Source organism: Notechis scutatus, chromosome 13, assembly GCF_049901735.1.
Source record: "Notechis scutatus isolate UNSWTSFEM ecotype Mainland chromosome 13, rNotScu1.2, whole genome shotgun sequence".
NCBI classification, from domain to species: Eukaryota; Metazoa; Chordata; class Lepidosauria; order Squamata; family Elapidae; genus Notechis; species Notechis scutatus.
In genome coordinates this window covers 4,617,036-4,641,226 of record NC_142021.1, presented here as the reverse complement: position 1 = coordinate 4,641,226, position 24,191 = coordinate 4,617,036, and the positions used below count along the sequence as shown (strand labels likewise).

The 24,191-nt window shown below is 46.5% G+C and overlaps 1 long non-coding RNA gene across 1 annotated transcript in view; it reads left to right on the top strand.

Annotated features, from left to right (window-relative positions):
- The first annotated feature begins 10,806 nt into the window (after positions 1-10,806).
- Positions 10,807-24,191, top strand: part of LOC148129597 (uncharacterized) — a 121,093-nt gene continuing 107,708 nt past the window's right edge. The window contains exon 1 of the long non-coding RNA XR_015745257.1: positions 10,807-10,850. This is a non-coding gene — a long non-coding RNA (uncharacterized LOC148129597). The remainder of the gene's footprint in view (positions 10,851-24,191) is intronic.

The following is a 24,191-nucleotide window of genomic DNA, read 5'->3' as shown; positions in this document are numbered from 1 at the left end:
TTATTATCCACTGGCTGGGGAATTCTGGCAGTTGAAGTCCACAAGTCTTAAAGTTGCCCAGGTTGGGCACCCCTGATGTAAGTAAGAGAGAGGGATCTTGAATCAGATTTGGAAAAAGGTCTACCAGACGATGGAGTTTTCTCCACCTTGGAGGAGATACATTCCCAGAAATGTTTCCCGTATCAACCAACATTTACTCAATCAAAGTAAAGAAACTGTTGTGTATTTCTAACCACTCGATTGCACACTCTGAGGATGAAGGAAATTCTGCATTGGTTAGGAGTGGGGTGGACAGGTTACTAGTGAGAAGTGGACTATCTAATATTATGATTGACATTGGTGGCTGAAGCCAACCTCTGCATATCCATTTCTGGGGACATAGTGAAAGTTCATAGAGTCATAGAAGTATAGAATTAAAATGCTCCAGAGGATCAGGTAGCCTAATTTTCTGCCGGGTTTAAGAAAACCAGTTAAACAATTAATAAATACCCAATGACAGAAATGTCATTTATTTATTTATTAATCAAATTTATAGAGCCACCTATCAGACTGAAAGTGACTTTGTCTCATCTTAATCTTCATTTTTGGAGGACTGAATATCTCAAGTCCCTTCCTTTCTTCTTTCCTTCCTTCCTTTCTCCCTCCCTCCCTCCCTTTCTTTCCTCCTTTTTTCTTACCTTTTTTCCTTCCTTCCTCCCTCCCTCCCTGCTCCTCTATCCATCCATTCTTCATTCCTTTTCTTTTTCCTTCTTTTCTTTCTTCTTTACTTCCCTCTATGCATCCATTCTCCCTCCCTCCCTCCTTTTGACTTTTCTTTCTTTTTGCCTCTTTTCCTTCTTTCTCTTCTTTCTTCTTTCTTTCTCATTCCTTCCTTCCTCTTTCTCCCTTCTTTCTTTTTCTCTATCACCTTTTTTGCTTCTGTCTCTTTCCCTCTTTCATCTTCCTCTCTCTCTCTCTTTCTCTTTCTCTTCCCCCCTCTTTCTCCATCCTGCTTACCTCTTTTCCCACATCTCAGTCCTTTGGGGAATATCAAGGGCAGAGTAGAGAAGGGTTACCTGGAGAAAAGGGTTGCTAGGCAACTGAGCCCACCCACCCCCCACCCCCAAGGAAGCGCCAGAAAGCCCAAACTGGTTCCAGCCATGCAACCAGATTAGCATATTAATGAGGTTGTAATTTCTCCTGGAATTGTCTGGCTGTGTTCGTTTGCTCGGTTGTACGGGCTGGCCCAGGAGTTTGCTATGCAAATAAACTGGTTTTTACAGGGCACGGCTTAATTAACTCATCAAGTTCATCTTCCCAACAAAAACGAGAATGAAACAAAGACAGAATGATACTAAAAAAAGGATCATAGGCCTGTGTTCCTTGGTTTGCCTTGGATTTAAAAAAAAAAAAACACTTGAGGTTGCTTTTCTTCCTCCCTATTTTCTCTTGCCAAAAAAAAAAGAAAAAAGGAATGGGTTTAGGGCAGGGGTCTCCTCAGGCTGATCTCAACATTCTGCAACTAAATGGAGAGAAAAAGAAGAAAGTGATTTCTGAATTTCGTGGAAACTCCTGCTAGTTGGATTGCAGGATTATCGGGGACATTATTTTGGGCTGGAGGAAGGCAAGAAATTGGGTTCCTGCAAGGCAAAAATTCTCCCTCCATATTTAGGATTCGCTGTTTTGTTTTGTTTCGAAGTTAATTCCCTAACTTCAACCCCCTTTCCTTCCAAACAGAATGGGGTCCCAATTTGATTCATGAAGCCTCTCTGAAAAGGATCAGTTTTGAGCTGAGGAAAAAAAACCAGCATCTTCAGCTGGAGAACAGGAGAAAAGGAAAGAGGAGAGGAGAGGAGGGAAGGGAAGAGAAGAGAAGAGATGGGGAAGGGAAGGAAGGGAAGGGAAAGGGAAGGGAAGGAAGGGGAGAGGAAAGGAGAGAAGAAGGGAAGAGAAGAGATGGGGAGGAGGAGAGGAGAGAAGAAGAGAAGAGGAGAGGTGGGGAGGGAAAGAAAGGAAGGGGAGAAGAGAGGAGAGGAGAGGAGAGAGAGAGAGAGGAGAGGAGAGGAGAGAGAGAAGAGAAGAGAAGAGAAGAGAAGAGAAGAGAAGAGAAGAGAAGAGAAGAGAAGAGAGTAAAGGCCTGCCAGGAAGGGGAGAGAAACATATTGGCCCCAGAAAAGGTAATTGTGCTGGGTTTAAAACAAACATGTTCTTGGCCCCCCCCACCACCCAACAGAATTCTTGTTACAGACATGGCGTTAGTCATGCCCGATTCTCCATTAATATTTTTGGTGGGTTGTTTGTCCCTGAAAAGCACTATGACAAACTTGCATGGGTGGTCCAACCTGAGGTTCAGAGAGGCGGAGCCATTTGTTGAAGGTATAAGGTCTTTAGTGTGTTGACTAAACCTCCAGGTCCTTCCACCCCTAGAAGGGTGACCCCTCCTCAAGGGGACAGAACTCACTTAACCATGGTCTCGCTTAGCCAGGGAAATTTTGGGCTCAATGATGGTTGTAAGTCAAGGATGATAACATTGGATTTCCGGAAATCCTGAAATGGATCGAGATGGGTATGTTTACATATTGTGTTGTATGTGACATCTTTGTGTTGAGATCCTTCTTCGCTGCCTCGCAACAGCCTCTTGCCCATTCCAAGTGTTGGCACTTCCTGCGATGACCCGGAGTGTAACACAAATGTAACAACATCCAAAACATAAATAAATGTCCTTTAATGCCTCCAACTTGGCCCCACTGTTCAATAATTCTCAGTTGGAGATAAAACATGCTCAAAAATAGTCTTCAAAAGAAAGCAATACAGTCCGAACGTAAAGAGCAGATAGAAATAAAAAACCAAAACAAACTACAATGACGAAATTTCCACAACGGACAAGGATAAGTAATTACCAACTTCAAGGAGATAACAAGGCACAGTCTGTTGGAAGGACACCAACCAAGATAACTTCAGCCCCAAATAGTTTTACTTCTGGCAACGCTGTGTTGTAACCCTTTCTCTTATATACTATTCTTCCCAGCTGCAACAAATGAGGGGATCATGGCCGCTTCCTCTCTCGTAAGTCAAATTGCTGCCTTCTCCGTTCTTCCCTGCATGTCCTAGGATGAAGAGGGGATGGGCCTGGTTCTTCCTCTAACTGCCCAGCCAGCCTCTGTCCTTCCCCAGCCTCCTCGTCCACAACCTCTGGAGCCACAACTCCACTCCCTGTCGGCTGTTCCTCCTCTCCCTCAGAGTCTGACTCTACCAAGGGCATGACACTTCCTTACAACAGCCCGCCAGACTGTTTGATCATCGACAACTCACACCCCTGTACCTGGAGATCTCTTCTCAGCCTTGGCATTTATCTGGTTCCTTTGTGGGGTTTTTCCTTCCTTTCTTCTCTCTCTCTTTCTTCCTTTTTATTATTCACAGCTGAAGTTTGGAGCCATGCCATGAAGTGGCTCTTGACCTTGCCTTAGCCATTTTAGAAAGTTTCTACATATTCTTCCATTCGCCCGCTAAAGTAGCTCCCCGTTATTTATTACCATTGTTAGCCTAACTTGCGATCTGATACACCGTCGCTAACTTGAATTTATAACAGACGTTAAAACGGAATACACAACAGCCAGCAAGAATGTCAGAGGGAAAAACATGCTCATCCAACAGTTGCCTGGAGAATTTAAAGAGTGGAAATTGAAGACGTTGGATCTGGAAACATTCGCTAAACAGATTAACAGAGTTGGAAGGGACCTTGTAGGTCATCTAGTCCAACCCCCGCCCAAGCAGGAGGCCCTACGCCATTTCTGACAGATGGCAGCCCGGTCTCTTCTTGAAAGCTTCCAGGGATGAAGCTCCCACAATTTCTGAAGGCAACTTCTGTCCCATGGGTTGATTGTTCCCACTGTCAGAAAGTTCCTCCTTATTTCCAGGTTGAATCTCTCCTTGTTCAGTTTCCATCCATTATTCCTTGTCTGGCCTTCGGGTGCAGCCCCTCAAATATTGGAAGACTGCTGTCATGTCTCCCCTGGTCCTTCTCTTCCCTAGACTAGCCAGGCCCAGTTCCTGCAACCGTTCATCATATATTTTAGCCTCCAGTCCCCTAATCCTCTTGGTGGCTCTTCTCTGCACTCTTTCTAGAGTCTCAAACATCTTTTTATAGCGTGGTGACCAAAACTGGATGCAGTACATTAGGTGGGGTCTTACTAAGGCTTTATAGAGTGGTTTTAGTACCTCATGTTGCTCCAGGCCATTGCACTGATGTCCTGATATCTGCATGTTGTAGAGTAATCCCCCATTTTTCTCTTTCACACCTCCATAGTAGCCATTTCCAATCAACTTGGAAATGGGAAAACAAGACCAAGAAAAATGGAACATAATCAGTTTGGGGCTAGGCTTAGCCCAAATTTCAAAGAGAAATGGAACAATAGCTTAATTTTAAAAAACTCAACCTTGTGCTTCTTATATAATACCATGGCAAAATTGACATAATTGCTTGCCTGGGGAGGCAGGGCAGCTGTCTCTTTACAATAATAGTTTTAAAATGTGGCCCCTATCTTTGAAGTAGCAAGATCTTCTCTGTGGTGAAGAGAAGGTGCCCCAAAGGTGCTTTTTCAAGAGGCAACTGGACGTTCTTGTTTTTCACTGAAGACATTTTGCTTCTCATCGAAGAAGCTTCTTCAGCTCCGAAGAATGATCTGAAGAAGCTTCCTTGGGTGAGAAGGGAAGAAAAACCAGAAAGTCCAGTTGCCTCTTGAAAAAGCGTCTTTGGGACAGCCATGACCTGGATGACTGAAAATCTCTGAAGATATCTTTCTACCTTGCCTTTCTTTAATGCAACACATGACTGCCTCCCAAGGTAAGGAATTATGTCAATGTAGCCACAGAAATGTTGGACTTTGCCATGGTGTCATATATGATGTCTCCTATATTTATTTCTCTGACAAGCCCAGGAGGTAGGTTGAAACAGTAACTGATTCAAAAACCACAAGGTAAGATTCAATCAGTGGCAATGTTTTATAAATTAACTAGCTGGATACCCGTGCTTCGCTACGAAACTATGTGATCGGGCTTAGTTTTTGGGGAGGAAAATAAGGGAAGAAAAATCCTGCCTCTGCCTACCAGCACCCATTGGTATTTATCTGGCTAGCGTCCTGTCAGGATGTGAGAGAGTTTAGGGGGCTGTCTGGAAACTGAAACAATATTTGCTGTGTGAGCAAGAAGGAGACAGCAAGGAGCTTGGGTGTGGCTTAGCTCAACTGTTCTGTACTAAAGCTGCTTGGTGCTGTGAAACTGAAACTGAAACTCCTCAGATTTCTTTTCAGGTGGGGAGGGGTAGTAAAACTCCTTAGTGTGTTAATAATAATATATGAAATACTAATGCTCTGGTGGTCATTTCAAAAAACCCTTTTTTAGTGGGCACCTAGAAGCCAAGAGGAACATATGTTGACTAGATTCTTGTGTACAGGCATGAGTTGACTAGATTCTTGTGGAATAGGCATGAGTTGATTAGATTCTTGTGTACAGGCATGAGTTGACTAGATTCTTGTGTATAGGCATGAGTTGACTAGATTCTTGTGTACAGGCATGAGTTGACTAGATTTTTGTGGTATAGGCATGAGTTGACTAGATTTTTGTGGTATAGGCATGAGTTGACTAGATTCTTGTGCATAGCCATGAGTTGACTAGATTATTGTGCATAATCATGAGTTGACTGGATTCTTGCATGTAGCTGTGAGTTGACTATATTCCTGTGTACAGGCATGAGTTGACTAGATTCTTGTGGTACAGGCATGAGTTGACTAGATTATTGTGCAGAGGCATGAGTTGACTAGGTTCTTGCATATAGATGTGACTAGATTCTTACATGTAGATGTGAGTTAAGTTTCTTGTGCATAGGTTTGAGTTGACTAGATCCTTGTGCATAGGCATGGGCAATAAATCAGCTTATATGGAACAATTATTTGTTTCTGAGTCTCCACCTGCATTAGAAGATCTTCAGCACCCTGGCTAGCTCCTGAGCCCTCGAGATCCCCAAGCGTCTGTCGGGCCAGCCACGCCGCAGGAATAAAATATTATCTATTCATGAAATACGCTTAACCTGATTACCGAGTTAACCCGTTTTCAGGGTTCACACAGCCCACCGAACCACCAAACGAGCTGAATTCGAACGACAGGCTAAGTTCTCTAAAAACAAACAAATCAAAGTAAGGGCGATTAGCATATTTTGCTCCCAGCAACTTAACTGTCTGGGTTGGGAGAATCCCACGAACACAGCCAAGTGTAAGAGGATAGGCAGGCGTGCGCGCGCGCACACACACACACACACACACAAAGCAAAAAAAATAAATTCCCGGGCAATGGGAATGGAGAAAAGCTTCCTTATTTTTGTTTGAGGCAGTTATTTCTTTTAGGAAACGAGGATCTTCATTCTGTCCAGCAATTAAACACAGGTCTTTTCTAACGCGTTTGTTCTACGGGGAGAGAAGAAATAGTTATTGTTACTGCATCCTTTTTAGACTTGGGCTTGGTGAAGAAGCAAGATTGAAATTACAGACCAGTGGTGTTTGCCTGGGCACGATTTCCTGATGCTTTTGCTTCCCCTTAACCGGCATGTCGTTGGTCTTATTTGGATTGGTTTTTAAAGGGAGGGAGTCACATTTTTTTAAGTGTTAAATAATTATATTTGGAGGCAGAGAAAACCTCATTTCGCCACCTACCCACCCAAACATGAAAACGAACGGAATTTTTGCAGCTGCACAATATAGAATTATTGTCGTTTGTTAAGCTGGTAGATCTTCTCTTTTAAAATTGTTCTAGGTTGCCCGTTCCTATAGTGTTTTGTCTTTTTTAAAGGAAAACAAATGAATACTAGGGTGTGAAACGAGAGTGTCGTCCTATTTATTTCGCAGCCTGGTTTTCGCAGCGGTTTCTGGTCTCCAATGAAGCTAGCCAGGTCTTGCCTCGGTTTCATGGATCCAAGCGCCCTTGGGGGTTTGAAAGGGATTTGACTTGATTGTTCTTAACAGGGTCCTTCCATTTGCCTTCATTTCCTTCTTCAACAAGGAAGAGAAGCCAAGGAAAACAAAGGTTACACTGGTGAGAACATCCCCTTTGAAGCTGTATCATCATTAACTGGAAAATTAGATTCCTTGTTTTAAAAAGTGTGCGTTGCATGACGTGAACTCGGTGCAGGCAGAGCCCTAACCCCAAATTAATTTTTTTTTAAAAAATTCTGATTCTGGAGAGAGATGGTCTTGCACAAGCTGATGAAGGAAGAAAGCCCATTGAAAGCAATGCATTGGTTTTTGAGAATCCACAGCACCTGATATCAGGCCTGCCGTAGAGCTATAGGCTCACTGGGATGAGATTCAAAAGATTCCGATTGAGTTAAACTTTCTCCATTGATTGATTAGATGTTTATCCCGCCTTTATTACTTTATAAATAACTCAGGATGGGAAACAAATCCCAAAAAAATTCCTTCTTTATGCTCGTTTCCCCCACCACAACGCTGCTGCGAAATGGGCTGAGAAAAAGACACTGGCCCAAAGTCACCCCAGCCTGTTTTTAAACCTAAGGCAGGACTAGAACTCCCCATCTCCTGGCGATTGGCACAAAGTCATGCAGCCAGTTTTCATGCCTAAAGGAAGAACTAGAACTCCCAGTCTCCTGAGGGCTGACCCAAAGTCACCCAATTGGCTTTCATGCATAAAGGGAGGACTAGAACTCCACGTCTCCTGGTGATTGGCCCAAAGTCACCCTGCCAGATTTCATGCTTAAGGCTGGACTAGAATTCAACCTCTTCTGGTTTCTAGCCTGGTGCTTTAACCCCCTTATACCAGACTGGTGAGATTCCCACACACACACCAAAAAAGTGAGCATTCACGAACCCTGCCCAGGAGGGGGGGGTGTCCATTTTTGCTTTTAATGGGAGCTAGAGACTCACCCTTTCGAAGAGACCCTGGGTCGAGGGAGGGTGGATAAGGCTGGAAGCAAAAGGAGAATGAAACAGCCTTACTCACATCAGTCTCTTCCCCCGTCTCTCAGCCCGCCCCTCTGATCTTTGGACTAGTGGCATCTTTCAGGCATGACTGTTATTTTTTTTTAAAAAATGTGGATACCACCCCCGAGCCTTGAAATATCGGGTGGGGAGACCCAGTTTGGAAAGGTGAAACAGGAAGGGCATGTGGGGGAGGAGGGAGAGAAAGAAAAGGAGAGGGGGGAGAGAGAGAGAGAGAAAGAGGGAGGGAGAGGGGGAGAGAGAGAGAAGAAAGAGAGAAAGGGAGAGAGGGAGAGAGAGAGAGGGAGGAGAGGGGAGAGAGAGAGAGAGAAAGGGACGGGAGGAGGAAGAGAGAAAGGGACGAGGGGAGAGAGAGGGAAAAGGGGAGAGAAGGAGAGGGGAGAGAGAGAGAAGAAAGAGAAAGGGGAGAAAGAGAAAGAGAGAGAGAGAGAAGAAAGAGAAAAGAGAAAGGGAGAGGGGGAGAGAGGGACAGAAAGAGAAAGAGGGAGGGAGAGGGGGACAGGGAGGGAGAGAGAAGAGAGAGGAGAAAGGGAGAGAGAAGAAAGATAAAGGGACAGAGAGGGGGAGAGAAAGAGAGGGAAAAGGGGAGAGAAGAAAGGAGAGAAAGAGAAAGAGAAAGAGAAAGGGAGGGGGAAAGAGGGGGAGAGAGAAAGAGAGAGAGGGAAAGGGGGGAAGAGAGGGAGAGAGAGAGAAAAAGTGAGAAAAAGAGGGGGGGAAAGGGATGGAGGGACAGAGAGAGAAAGAGAGAGAGCTCCCGCATTCCTTTACATTACAACGCAACAATCCAACCTGGCTTGCCCTCGCTGGGGCCCAACCCCCCACAACCAAACCTGCTTTCCCCCCAACCCACCTACCCACCCCACCCCACCCTCCTCTTTCGAAGGAGGCGGCGCTTAACGCGACCCTCCCCGCCCCTTGCTAACCTCTCCTCCCTCTTTTCTTCCAGCTTCGCCTTGCGGTGCGCGCTCCTCCGCTCTTCTCGCCGTCGGTGGCCCTCCTTGCTGCGCGCGGGGGGCGGAAGGGAAAAGAGCGGGGTTGACTTTATGCAGTTGCCCCCTTCCCCTCCCTCCTCCTCCCTTCCCCCCCGGATTGCTCACCTATGAACCTCAACCAAAAGTTACCTCGGGGCAAAACACACACACACACCCCATCCCCTTTTCCTTTCCTCTCTCTTTCCAAATTGCCAGCCAGCCAAGCCAGTTCGTGACGGAGAATCCTTTGAGGCCAAAATGGAAGAGGAGGGGGGGCGCGGAGAGAAATCCAGCTGATTGACTCCCCCACCACAAACACACACACACACACAGAGTCTCCCACCTTTGCGAAGCCACCGGCTTTCCCCGATCCGACCAGCCCCGTTTCACGCCTCCCTTTCCATCCTGGAAGGTCCTTATTTTTACGCCCTTCTTCGTCACATACACGCGCACACACACACACACACACACCCTTCAAAACCCCTCCTAAACAAAGGCAAACGAGGGGGGGGCACCGCAGTGACTGAGCCACACACAGCCATTGGAGGGGGGGGAGGAAAGGGACAAGCAGAATGAACATTTCTCTCCTCCCCCCACTCCTCCATTCCAACCCTATTTGTGCCTTTCGGTCCCGTCTGTCCCCGCCAGCTCATCCAATGCAAAATGTTCCAAGGAAGGGCGATTAATGTAAACCTCGGCGAAAGCAGCCAAGCCTTAAAAACGAGGGGGGTTGGGGGGCAGGAACGAAAAGACAGAACAGTGGCTGAAATGAATGTACAGAACGGATCTCCCTTCCATTCACACGACGACAATGGCTTGCACCGGACTGGGTTGTAAAGAGTCTTGCTCAGGAAATTTGGTGTCTTTCTTGCCAATTCTAGAGAACCCCCACCACCACCATTGCTGCCCCCTTCACCCCACCAATTATAAGGTGCAAATGCAACCTATGTTGTTCCAGCCCGTTAAAAAAAAACGTGTAAAAGGTTTCAGGAACCGTGTTAAATCGGGATTTAGGATTGTCCGTTTTGCATCTCAGATCAAGGGTGATATTAAGGATGGAATTGGTTGTGTGTGTGTAGGGGGGGGGGAATATGGAGACACCCCACCAAGTCCTAACTTCCTTAGAATTCACTTCCTATACTATACTGACCCAACACATTTAGCCTAGTGAGTTTAAGACCCACCTAATTTAAGATGACTTGGTTTTAACCTTGGTTAGCCTTTCTGTAGTTTAGAGTAGGAGGCGAATCTAGTCCCTCTGGTTAGTTTGTGGTCTGATGTATTGTGTGGACGGCTGAAACTGGATTAATTCAAGAACCATCCTAAAACCCTTGTGTGAATCTTTCTTCCGTGGCTTCCTTTAGCCATCTCTATTTAAGCCTACTGCAGAATTTTCCTGCCAGGGAGGGCCTACTAAGTCAGGGATGGAAGCATAAAGTCAAAAGGGACCTCAAAGGTCATTTAGTCTAATCCTTGCCATGCCTACTACTGTTGCCCTCTGATAGTTAAGTTCATGGGTTAGTAGTTGATCCGAGTCTGCTTGCAAGAAATCGCTTATCTGACCCGCTTAGATCCAGCCTCACTTGGTTATGATAAAAGAGGAAAAATTATCGCTCAGCGTTGAAATGAGGGACCTTTGGTTGTTCTCTCAGCTTGGTGGTTTTCTTGCAGACATTTCAGTACCCAACTACAACATCATCAGTACTAGAAGGAAGTGGGGTTTGCGGAGAGGAGGAAAAGAGGAAGAGAGGAGGAGGAGGAGGAGGAGGAGGAGGAGGAGGAGGAGGAGGAGGAGGAGGAGGAGGACTGTGGGGTTCTTAGTGCTCTCAGCTTGGTGGTTTTCTTGCAGACATTTCATTACCCAACTAGGTAACATCATCAGTGCTAGAAGGAAGTGGGGTTTGCTGAGAGGAGGAAAAGAGGGAAGAAGGAGGAGAAGGAGGAGGAGGACTGTGGGATCCTTGGTGCTCTCTGAGCTTGGTGGTTTTCTTGCAGACCTTTCACAATTCAAACTAGGTAATATCAGTGCTGATACTACCATGTTGCTAGTACTAGCACTAATGGTGTTACCAAGTTTGGGTAATAAAACATCTGCAAGAACCCCCACCTGGTTATTCCTGGACACTGGATAAGCGAATGCACCTGATTACCCCAAAATCTTCAGACACCGTTTGTGGATTTTCCAGGCACAGCCCAATGCCACTAGTATGTAGACATGAACAGCGCTTCCCTTTCTAAAGAAATTTTTTAAAAAGCAGAATTTCGAAGCAGAATGGAAAGTTTCTTTTTAGACACGCCACTCAAGAGCTTCAGGGTTTGGAAGGCAGGGAAGTCCCCATCAAAAAGGGATGTGGTAATGTTACTTTGTTTTTTAAAAATAAACATCACGATCAGCTGTTCACTTCTTTAAATCCAACAATAGTCCACAAAGAGCACAGTGAGAATTAATAAATGCCGAAGATGCTTTAATGAAGAGGAATTTGCATGTTTCATCTGTACACACACCTGTTCTGCCTCCAAGAATGCTTGGCAATCGCCTTCCAATTTATTGCTACAAAGAACTGATTACGCTCTATTCAATGAATATTCCACAAACATTTAGGTCCCAGGGAATATCACAAACACACATACAGTTGTTCAGGGATCCTCATCTTGTTTCTTTTGTCTTGATTGTTCTATGTATTGATTCCCTTCAAAGAGGGCCTGGGAATCCCAAGAAAGATCCTTAATCTGGCTGATAGCAGATTTCAGTGAGCACTTTTACGTATTTGCTTAGATATGAAGCCTCCACATCAATAGGAAGGAAAGACCAACATGGCGAACTGTTTGGAAGGCTAACAAGATGCATTGGATAAAATGCAACCAATTGCTCTCAAGCCTTCCTGTTTGGGACTGCTCAGAATTTAGACCCAATGTGTAGATGTTCAGAGGTTGCATTTTCACGACTGTGCTTATTTACCCAAGATTTACAGAAGCACCTCGATTTTCTGTGCTTGCAGGACTCGCTGATCCATTAAAAAACAACAACAACGGATGAGATGTTTTGGCACAGCGCATTGACAATCAAGCTAACACATAACTATTTCGGATTCAAAGTGTTGTGAGGACATTCTCTAGCAAACCCCAAGCCAATCCCAACCTCAACAGACCTGACTTTGCTCTTCAAGAATTGCACTGTGAGCGAAAAGGGAGATTGAAAACCATTTATTTTCCAACAAGTGGGGGTGGGGGAATAGCCCCCAAACGCAGAAGGAACATTTCAGGAATTTCTGGCTCTGAAACGAATCAACAGTGGTCCTTTCACGAGAGCCTTTCAAATGGACCAGATAGCAAAGGTTTTTCCTTGAAATATTTAGGACCTCTAAAGGTCCTTGGTGTTCTCTGAGTTTGGTTGTTTTCTTCCAGAATTTTTATTAGGGCCTCACTTGGATTTCTCTTGGGAAAACCACGCGCTAGGTTGTGTTAAAATACCCTGCTCAACATTAATGGGACTGTACAGATGTTGAGAAGATCAGAAGTTCAACTTTGGCTCTTGGATCTCAGAGTTAATCTTGTCCAGGACAAATAAAGGGATGTTCAGGAACCCCATAGAAGACTCTAAATATAATTTGTTTTTGTTTGTTTGTTTTTGAAAGACATAAGACTTTTATTTCCAAAGAAGCAAGTTCCAAAATGGGATATCCCTACTCTATAGTGGACTGCCTTTTATACAGTTTTGAGAAGCACACATTGCCGTAAACCAGTCATTAAGAACAATGTCACCCACCACAATACCCCAATGCCGTAAGAACAATGTCACCCATCACAATACCCCAATCGTTAGAACAATGTCACCCATCACAATACCCCAATCGTTAAGAACAATGTCACCCATCACAATACCCCAATCGTTAAGAACAATGTCACACATCACAATACCCCAATCGTTAAGGACAATGACGTATATACTCTACATCTTCAGCGGTTATTGTTGTTAGTTGCAAAGTCATGTCCGGCAACCTCATGGACAACCTTCCTCCATTTAGAGAGGACTCTAAATATAATTTGAAGGGTGTCTAACATCCCCCCTAACTTTTCAGTGGCTGGGCTCATGACAACATGGGGTATTCAGGAGGCTGTGGAAACCTAGTCATGGTGTTAGCGTGGTGTGTGTGTGTGGCTGTGTTTCTTCTTAAGCCATAATCAGGTTGATTTGTTTGAGCAAGCCATGTTTTGTAAGCCCTGTGCTTAATGAGTGCTAACCTGTCTTCAACAGGTTGCGTGTGAATCTAAGTAGGGAGTCCAAGCCATGTCGAAGTTGACTTGTTGGCATCATGGTTGATCCATCCGGTTGAGAGAAATGGAGGAGAGTTGCTTCTTCAGGGTCTCTCTCTGGCCTGAAGAAGAGCAAAAGGAAAGGAATAACTCTTACATTTAAGACAAAAAGGTCTATGGAGGTTCTCAGCCCTCCGGATCGTGGTTGTCCCAAAGGTGCTTTTTTGTCCCCAAGACATTTTGGTTTTTCTTTGAAGACCTTTCAGCTCTTATCCAAGAAGCTCCTTCAGCCTTCAAAAAAAGCACCCAATACACATGCAGAGAGAAACACAAACCCCCTCCCCTTCTGTTTGCAAAGGTTGCAACCTAAAATCCTTTCTTGTCTCCCGATCAGATAATTCCCATGTCCAGATGTGGGCAGAAGGCCCGTTGACCCCCTCAGCTTCCAAAGGTAAGTCAGATTCGTAGCATCTCCCAAGCTGTCAGTCAAAAATAAAGTGGGGGGGGCTTTTTTAAGGCCTCCATCCTCCCGGTTCCAGGTTGTCTTTCCCTTTTTCCAGCCATGCCTGGTTTCTTCTTCACAGCAGCAGCTATTTTCCCCCTGTCTGCCTCCGAGGGCGCCACACTGGAATGCAGGGATCCGAGAGATCCGGCCTGAGCTTGCTTGCTTTCCCCCTCCCCTCCCCTCCCCTCCATCTTCTGTTATCCCTTGCCCTCCAAAGCTGGTGGTGGGAGGTTTATGAATCTGAAAGAAAGGGGAAGGAGGAAGGGAAGGAAGGAAAGAAAGAAAGAAGGAAGGGGAGAGAGGAGAGGGAAGGGGAAGGGGGAGGGGAGGGCAGAAGAAGGGAAGGGGATAGAGGAGAAGAGGAGGGAAGGTATGGGGAGAAAGGGAGAAAGGGAGGGAGATGGAAAGGAGGAAGGGAGGAAGGAAGGAGAGAAGGAAGGGAGGAAGGAAGGAAGGAGGGAGAGAGGGAAGGGAAGGGGATAGAGGGGAAAGGAAGGGGATGGAAGGAATGGCAGAGGAAGGGAAAGGAAGGGAAGGTATGTGAAGAAAGGGAGGAGGGAGGGAGATAGGAAGGAAGGAAGGGATTGATTTGAGGAAGGGGGGGGGAATGAAAGTCCAAAAAGAGAAGGGTTAACTAATTCTTGGGCATCCTTCGCCCTTCTTTGCCCTCCAACCTTTTTTATTTGTTTTGGGTGGGTAAGAACAAGGCCTCCTTAATGACTCTATTAATTAGCAGGGTTTCTTCCTCCCGCCCACCGCTGTCCACTCACACGCGCGCCCCCCTCCCTTTTTGGCCCGCAGGCAGCCTCTGACTCCAACCCCGGCTCAGGCAATTGGACACCTGGGAGTAGAAAGGGGGAATTTCCTCCCAAAGGGAGATGAAAACTGGGAGGGGGGACCCACAAAGACGCACGTTTGCTTCGCTTCTTTCTTTCTTTCTTTCTTTCTTTCTTTCTTTCTTCCTTCCTTCCTTCCTTCCTTCCTTCCTCTTTCTTTCTTTTTTCTTTCTTTCCTTCCTTCCTTCTTTTTTTCTTTCTTTCTTCCTTCCTTCCTTTCTTCCTTCCTTGCTTGCTCTTTCTTTCTTTCTTTCTTTCTTTCTTTCTTTCTTTCTTTCTTTCTTTCTTCTTTCCTTCCTTCCTTCCCTTTCTTTCTTCTGTCTTTTTTCTTTCTTTGTTTTCTTTTCTTTTTTTCTTTTTCTTCCACCTTGCATGAAATCAAAATCCATGCTTTTCTTCCTGAAAGGCCTAAGCCCTAAGCCATTTGTCAAATCATTATTATTCTGATTGGCATCATCATCAGCATCATCATCTATTATTATTATTATTATTATTATTATTATTATTATTATTATTATTATTATTATTATTATTATTATTATTATTATTATTATTATTATTATTATTATTATCATTATCATTATCATTATCATTATTATTATTATTATCATCTAGTATTATTATTATTATTACCGTATTATTATTATTATTATTATTATTATTATTATTATTATTATTATTATTATTATTATTATTATTATTATTATTATTATTATTATTATTACCGTATTATTATTATTATTATTATTATTATTATTATTATTATTATTATTATTATTATTATTACCGTATTATTATTATTATTATTATTATTATTATTATTATTATTATTATTATTATTATTATTATTATTATTATTATTATTATTATTATTATTATTTTCCTTCCGCATTTTACTTTTCTGTCTTCCTTTGTTTGTTCACCGGGCGAGATGCTGGCTCGGTTTAGGCCCGCGCCCACCCGGGTCCAGGGCGTTATACGTTTGCCCACTGGCAATTGAGTTCGTGAAGCCTGGCGTTTACTCGGACCAAATATTGAAAAAATTGGGTGGACTTCCCAATTCCCATCCAAGGCGGGCGTGGACAAATTTTAAAGGATTTGAAAATAAAAAACAAGAGCTGCTACGAAACTTCTTGCAAAAGTTGGAAACTTTAAAGAGAAGTTGCGCGCGCGTGTTTGCGCGTATGCACGCACACACGCGCGTCAAGCCACCCCTGCCTTTCGTTTCAGCGATTTGGCTTTGCTGGGTGACCGAGGCATACTTGGGAAGCAACTGATGGGACGAGGCGCGAGTGAGCGAACGCGCTATTTGTCCGTTCGCACGATTTAACAAACGCTCCGTCGTTGCAAGAGAAACGGGGCCTTGGCGTCGCGCCTTACCGGGCAAGGGTGCTCGCGAAAGGGGGGGGCGGGGGCGGGCTAGAAGGGGCGACGGTTGTTGCCTCCATTCAGAAAGCGATAGAGCTGGGCCTGGGTTTAATTTATTCCAAGGCTAACCCTCAGAACAAAAACGAAAATAGGGAAGGAAGGAAGAAGGAAGGAGGAAGAAGGAAGGAAGGAAGGAAGGACGGAAGGAAGGAAGGAAGGAAGGAAGGAAGGAAGGAAGAAGAAAGGAAGGAAGGGTCTTTGGGAAGGAACCCGCATCCCGTTTCCGAAAGATTGTGCAAAAAGATTGTGTCCCACAAGAGATTTCTTTCTCCCTCCCGCTCCTTTGCTTCCAAAAACTAAATATTCGGATGCGATGCAGCTTTGCTTTTTAAATATTTATCCTTCCTTCCTTCCTTCCTTCCTTCCTTCCTTCCTTCCTTCCTTCCTTCCTTCCTTCCTTCCTTCCTTCCTTCCTCTCTCTCTCCCCTCCCATAACAGGAACCGTGGTGTTTTGCAGTTCCCTTTGCTTCTTTTCTTCCTTCCTTCCTTTCATTCATTCACTCGAATCTCCGCATTATTTTCGAACAGATCCCTCTTGAAACGCCCCCCACCCCCCACCCCGCAATGAATTCAAGACTCGCTCGGACTTTTTGTACCCTAGGTTATATTTACACCCAAAACAAAATAATTACGCTTTTGTGTGGATGAGGAAAAGAGAGAGAGATGGGGGGGGGGAGGAGAGAGAGAAGGGGGGGTGGACTTGCGGAGGGGGGGCCGGGGAGCGCGTGATTAGGCCGTTGCTCTTTGCGACAAAACACTTTCTCAGTAGTGGAGCTGTACAATTTTCACGGCTGACTGAAATCAAAGGGAGGCGGTAATGAATCCGACGTGCAATTTAAATTTACAATTTGTAACGTAGGCCGCTTAGGAGGCGCCCGCAGCCGGGCTGAAGGAACCGTGCTGGGCTCGGTGCGCTTGTTTAATGTTTAAAGAAGAAGGGGGGGGGAAAGAACTCGCCCCCCAATCTTCTCCTACCACCCTTTCTTTCCCCGCCCCACAAAGGAGCTTTTAATGAGGAAACGCCAAAGAACGGGGTCGTGTATTCCCTTCTCTATCTTTTATTTGGTTGCCTGACCGCCCCCCCCCCGCCTTTCTCTAAATCCGCGCGGAGAATGACTTTTTTTGGGGGGGAGGGAGTGGGTTTTGTTCGCAGGCCACTAACCCGGTCGGCGCGAGATCTCTAGGAGGCGCGAAGGAGAGCTGGCGTCCACCCCGGGTTAGTGGCTGGGTTTGGAAGAGGGGGGGGGGGAGGGCTTTAGTGCCTCGGCGGGGCTGGAGCGCGGTTAGTTAGGACAGAGGGGTCCCCCTAAAAATTAGTCCGCACGTGGTAGGTAGGATGGAAGGAAGGAAGGAAGGAAGGATGGGATGGGATGGGATGGGATGAATGGGAGAGGGAGAGGGAGGGAGGGAGAAGAAGAGGAGGAGGAGAGGAGGAGGAGGAAGATGGGATAGGATAATAGCTAACTCGCTAGCTAGGTAATTGATAGATAAATAGAGATAGATAGATAGATAGATAGATAGATAGATAGATAGATAGATAGATAGATAGATAGATAGATAGATAGATAGATAGATAGATAGATAGATAGATAGATAGGGAGGGAGAAAGAGAAAGAAAAGAAGAGGAGGAGGAGATGGGATAGGATAGGATAATAGCTAGCTAGGTGATTGATAGATAGCGGTAGGTAGGTAGGTAGGTAGGTAGGTAGATAGATAGATAGATAGATAGATAGATAGATAGATAGATAGATAGATAGAAAGAAAGAAAGAAAGAAAGAAAGATGATAGATAGATAGATAGATAGATAGATAGATAGATAGAAAGAAAGAAAGAAAGAAAGAAAGAAGAAAGAAAGAAAGAAAGAAAGAAAGAAAGAAAGAAAGAAAGAAGAAAGAGCGATAGTAGGATGACAGATGCATACATATAGTTAGATGATAGAACAGGAGAGACGTGGGGTGGGGGGAGGACAGCGCAGGTAGACAGCTAGCCCGTTCCTCAAGCCCTTTGTGTGTGCAATCCGAGAGACCACGAACCCTCCGCTCGACGGGCGCGTGCGCACAGGGACACGCACAAACGGGGGTGTGTGTGGGGAGGTGTTTCACACCGCCGCCCGTTCTCCTAGAGGAGCGCCAGGCGGCATGTAAATCCAAGCCTCCCTCCTTTAAGGGCGCTCCCGGGACCGAATTCCGAAGAAAGCTTGGACGCCTCTGCGGTCCGCGAGTTCGAGCCCTCTCTCCGGTCGAGTCCTATATGCGTAGCCCGCCCACCCCCCACCCCCCACAAAAAGATTAAGCGAGGATCACCCTAAATCCAAAGATCTTTCTACCTCCCCCTCCCCTACTCCTCCCTCCCGCTTCCATCCCAATCATGAGGCGATTTTAATTTGGAGTTAGGTTTTTTTGTGTGTGTGGGGGGTGTTTGCAAAAGCAAAACCTTTGGGAAGGTTGGGAAGAGGCGGGGTGGGTGGGGTGAAAAATAATTTGGACTCGGAACAGATCAGAGGTAATTAATTAGAAAAATCCGCGGGGGGGGACGACAACCCAGCGCAGCCTCGGCCGCCCTGAACGAATTGAAGAACAGATGCCGCCCTCCCTTCGTTGCTTTAGGATCCCTCTGCGCCCGCCCCGCAAACCTCTTTCCGAGCGGGGTGCTCCTTTCTCGTCTCTTCCACCACCACCCCTCCCCGGGAGCCTTTGGGGGTTTCCTTTGATTTTTTAATTCATTTATTTGGTGGTGGTTTTAAACTAAACACAGTGTAGTCGAATTCCACCGACGGCGCGCCATCGCCTTCGGAGGAGGAGGAGGAGGAGGAGGAGAGGAGAAGAGAGGCAGAGGCGGGGAGGGATGGCTGTTTTCACCGGACCGGATGCTCCGCCGCGCTTGGGACCCCCCAACCCACCCAGGGCGTGTGTTTGGCGGGGGAGGGGGCGACGGAGGAAGAGCCAAGGTTTGTGGGTAGGAGGCGCTGGGATTGGTAGGGGGAGAGAGGCGGCCAGCTTGCGAATGCTAGCCAAAGGACTCGTGGGTTTTTCATCTCTTTTCCTTCCTTCCTTCCTTCCTTCCTTCCTTCCTTCCTTCCTTCCTTCCCTCCCTCCCTCCCTCCTTTCTTCCGTCCTTCTTTCTATTGCATTCTCCCGTTTGTTTACTTTTTGCTCTTTTTTCTCGATTATTCTCTCCTGTTTTCCTCCCTTTTTCCTTTCCTTTTTTCCTCCTCCCTATCTTCTTTCTCCTATTTTTTTGTCTAATCGACCTTTCTATTTTTCGTCTTTCTTATTTCCTTTTCTCTTTTCCATCCTTTCCTTTTCTACTTTGTAATTTTCATTCCCCTTTCCCTCCCTCCTTTCTTTTTCTTTTCTCTCTCTCCCTTACACTCCTTCCATCCTACCAACCTTCCTCGTCTCTTTCTTTTTCTTCCTTCCTCCTCTTTTTCCCTTCTTCCCTTACTCTGTCCCCTTTTTCTTTCTCTCTCTCCCTTTTACATCCCTCCCTTGCTTCCTTCCTTTCTTCCTCGCTTTCTCTCCCTTTTGAGCTCCTACCTTCCTACCTCCTTCCCTTCCTTCTTTCCTGCCCCTCTCCCTCCTTTTCTTTTTCTATTCTCTTTGCCCTTCCCTTTCTTTCCTGGGTGTTAAAAATCGCGTGTGGGTGTAAGAGATATATTTAAAAAACTGCTTGTTTCCAGCTGTAGACGCGAAATGTGAGGAATCGAATCGAATCCGGACAATATCCGTTCTGTTCACCTATAACGGGGACCTAATTTCGCTCCTGATCTAAACCTTAAAACGGAGGAGGGAGGTGCTGGAAACGATCCCAGGGAGGGGTGGGGAAATCCTCTCCTTGATTAAGTGAGGGTTGGGTTACAACCAGGCGCTTAAAAACACCCCACCGTCCTCTGAACGCCGGCGGTGGGGAAACGCGTTAACTCCCGGGGCTGATGGAGGAAGCCAACCTCACCATTTCCAAATAAACCGGATTGGGGAGTGGGATGAAGGGAGTGTAAATGGTGTATCAAACAAGGACGATCTCCGTTGCCCCCCTTCCCCTCCCTTTTTGGCCACCACCAAGGGATAAGATAAACCTAAAAACGCCCGGATTAAAACCCGGTGCCAACGTTTCCAAACGAAACGCTCAAAGCTGCGCATCCGTCTCCAAAACCGGGCCCGTTCGGCCGGTCTCCCATTTAACCCCTCGCATTATTTATCGTCCCTTCCGGCTGTTTTTCCTCCCCCCACCCCCCATGTCAAAGGGGAAACCCACCGCCAGCTTGCCACGGAAGCCACGGGTCCAAAACCAGTGCCTTTCCAAGCTGTGGCGTTGCTTAGGGAGGGAATGGGGGCGTGTGTGTGGGCGGTGGGGGGGAACCTTTCTTGCAACCCTGAACTGGGTTTTCTCCCTTGATTTCGGGGAGGGGGCGGCCCGTTGCGGGCTTGCGGGAGTCCTATAATGCGCCTCGATCGGTAGGAATCCAGGAGGCGAAACCTTGGCAGACGGGAACGGATTTGGCTTCCTTTTCGACGCGTTCACACGTGCACGAGAAGGAAAGGGTTAAAGAAGAGCGCTTCGCGTGTTAGGAAGACAAGGGAAAGGAAAACGGAGAAGCGTCGTTTTCTTCCCAAAAAAAGAGTCCCCAGGCCACATTGCGTGTTTTTAGTCGCCCCCTTTCTTCCCGACTCACCGCTCTCTGCCACGCCGCGTAAAAATAAAGAGCCCACGAAAACGCATTTTTGCCCCCCGTAGGTCTCGCCGGGGCGAAATTTGGACCCTCGGCTTCGTCGCAGCGAAAGCTATTCTCGTGGGGATTTCTTTTGGGGTTTCGGACCTGAAATTTCGGGGAAGAAAAACGGGATCCGGAACTACACGAGAAGTCGAGAAAAGGGACGGGTTGCATTCGTTCAAGGCGCCATCCCAAACCGATGGAGATAACCTATTCCGTAGGGATTTGATCAGAATAAATATATCAAAGGTATATTAGGGAAGAGGAAGGAGAAAGAAAGGAAGGAAGGAAGGAAGAAAGAAAGGAAAGAAAGAAGGGGGGAAGGAAGGAAGAAGGAAAGAAAGAAGGAAAGAAAGCGAAGGAGGTAAAAGAAGGGAAAGGAAAAGAAGAGAAAGGGGGGAAAAACAGCGTTGGTATATATACAGAGTGGATTTAAAAGCGGGTTTTTTTTTCTTCTTGAAGAAATGATTTCCCTTTTTTAGTACCGTGGAAGGACCCTGGCTGGTTCTATGCCTGTCTTGGGGAGGGGGTGACTGGGGGCGGATAACACTGGCTTCAATATATACTCCTTTTTCTCAATTTCGTTGACAAAAGTGGAACATTTTTGTTTTGATGTCAAGGATGATGGGGAAAGAAATTTTTTTTGGGGGGGAATTTTATAACCTTGATTGGTGAAAGTTAGAATGATCTTTTCGAAAGTATTGTTTGAAATTGGACACAGAGAGAGCGGAGGGAGGGAGGGCAGAAGGAAGGAAAGGGGGGAAGAGAGGAAGAAAAAAAGGGAGGGAAGGAAGGGGGAAGAGAGAGGAAAGGGAGGGAAGAGAGAGGGGGAAAGAGGGAGAGGGAGGGAAGAAGGAAGGAAAAGGGGGAAGAGAGGGAGGAAACGGAGGACAGAAAGAAAGTGAGGGGGGAAAAGGAAGGAGGGAATGAAGGGAGGGAGGGAAGAAGGAAGAAAAGGGGGAAGGAGGAAGGAAAAGGGGGAAGAGAGGGAGGAAAGGAGGGAAAGAAAAGGGGAGGGGAGGAAGGAGGGAGGGAAAAAGGAAGGGAAGGAAAGAGAGGGAGAAAAAAGGAGCGAGGAAGGGAGGGAGTGGAAGGAAGCCCCCTCCAAAGTGGTTTGGCCTAAATACCAAAGGTTGTCCAGCCCCCTCCCCTCCCCCCAGCTGGGTTGCTGCATGCCGCCCCTCACTCTCTTGGGTATAAGTTTGCATATCCCACCCTCACCCCGCAGTCTTTTGTTTCCAACCAATTGCTCCCATCGTGGACAGCCCACCTCCCACTTAGGGGAGGGGGTGGGTTACGTTTGGGGGCCTTTCCTTCTTATTCCACCTGTACCCAAGTGGGGGGAGGGGAAACAATCCTTCCCTTGCCTTCCATTTCCTTTCTCCCTTTTCTCTTTCCTTCCTTTTCCCCTTCCCTTTCCCTCCCCCACAACTCCCCCTTTTTCTTTTATACCCCTTTTTATACCTCTTTTCCCTCTCTTCCCCTCTCTCTTTTCAAAATTTCCCTTCCCATTTCTCTCCTTCCTTCCTTTCCCCTCTCCCTTTCCTTTTTTTCCTTTTCTTTTCCTTTCTATTCTTTCCGTTCCTTTTCCCTGTCTCCTTCCTTCCTTCCTTCCTTCCCCTCCCCTCCCTTCCTCTATCCCTCCCTTCTTCCTTCGTTTTTCTCCCCAACGTTCTCCTTCCTTCCTTTCCCCTCTCCCTTTCCTTTTTTCCTTTCCTTTTCCTTTCTATTCTTTCCGTTCCTTTTCCCTGTCTCCTTCCTTCCTTCCTTCCTTTCCCCCTCTCCCTCCCTCCCTTCCTCCCTCTATCCATCCCTTCTTCCTTCCTTTCTCTCTCCAACGTTCTCCTTCCTTCCTTCCCTCCTTCCACCTTTCTACTTTTCTTTTTTCCTTATTCCTTTGTTCCAACTTAATCTAAAAATCGCTCCCCAGGACGGGGAGGGGGGGGCAGTCGTTATTTAAAAGGGATCGTTGCTTGTTTCTTCCAACCTTATCAGCGGTTCTTATTTAAAAGAAAGGGAAAAGGGTGTCTAAATCCAGATGGGGGGGACCCCTCTCGCCCCCCCACTGGCACTGGCGAAGAAAGGCCTTTGGTGTTTATTTCATCTTCTTTTACCTGGGTGGTTGGGGTGAGTTATTTCTCTCTCTCTCTAAATTCCTAACTTTTTCTCTTTCTTTCCAAGAAGTCCGCGCCGTGGGAGAAGGAAAGGAACCAAACCTCCCTCCACCGTGGGGCTTTCTCAGCACGCCTCGACCCCCCCTCTTCCCGCCCCCCAACACGCTTCCAATGTTGTCCTACAAATAGTAGGCGGGGGCGCGGGGGGGCGAAGGACGGAGTCGTCCTCTTCATTATCGGACTCAATGAAATGACTAACTATGTACTTACTTCCCGGTGGTTTTGGGGAGAACCAACCCTCCCACTTCTGCGAGACAAGGTGACGGGGGGAGGGGGTGGAGAGAGAGGAGGATGGAGAAGAAAGAAAGGAGAAAGAGAACCTCATAAGTTAATCTCTCCTGTTCCCCCCCACTTTCTCTCCCGCCCCATTATCCCCGCACCCCGCCTGACAAAGAGCGAAGAGAAAATACCAAACTCCCTTCGTAAATTCCTAGGCAACCGCCCGCGCGCGAGCCCAGATTCCCAGTCTCCTTTAGCCACCGTCGTGGTCTCCCCCCTCCCCGTCACTCCCCCCCCCCTCGCCCCGAGATTGGAGGAAGGGGGAGAGTGAGAAAAATCCAATCTGGGCCAACAAACTCTGGCCGCAAATGGGCGAAAGTCTATTTATTGAGAGGCGTCGCGAGTTACGCGCGTCGTTGCGCAAGGGTCCCCCTTTTATACTTCAGGGCAGGAGGCGCGCGGGGGGGGGGCGATGCCACAAGGGGCGGAAAAGCCCCCAAGGGGTGGGAAGGGGGGGTGGAAACCACGGGCGAACAGACCCACTCGGCCTTCGATGTCCCCCGGGATTTCGTCCTTCGTTCCGACCTCACGAATATAATATTCGCGCGGTCGGATTTTTGGATACAGAATTGGTATAGAATTGGTAACGTTTTCTCTCGCCCGAACGGATATCTCTAGGTGCTCTCTAGATAACAGTCTCTCTCTCTTTTCTCTCCCCCCTCCCTTCCCTCCATTAAATTGACGCGTTCGTTGGCTTTTCCTCTCTTTTTTTGCTCTGAAATATTATTTTTTAAAAAGGATACCCGGTTCGTTCTGAGGTCCACTGGCCAGCTAATTTTGCCTCGGATGTTTCTTTTCTTCTTTGCTTCTTTTCTTTTTTTCTTTTTCTTTCTTTCTTTCTTTCTTTCTTTCTTTCTTTCTTTCTTTCTTTCTTTCTTTCTTTCTTTCTTTCTTTCTTTCTTTTCTCTCTCTCCCCTCCCTCTCCCTCTCTCCTCCTCTCCCCTCCCTCTGTTTTTCTCTCTTTTTTATTTTTTAAAGGTTACCTGGATTTGTTCTGAAATCCAATGGCGAGCTAATTTTGCTTCGTTTTTTCTTTCTTTCTTTCTTT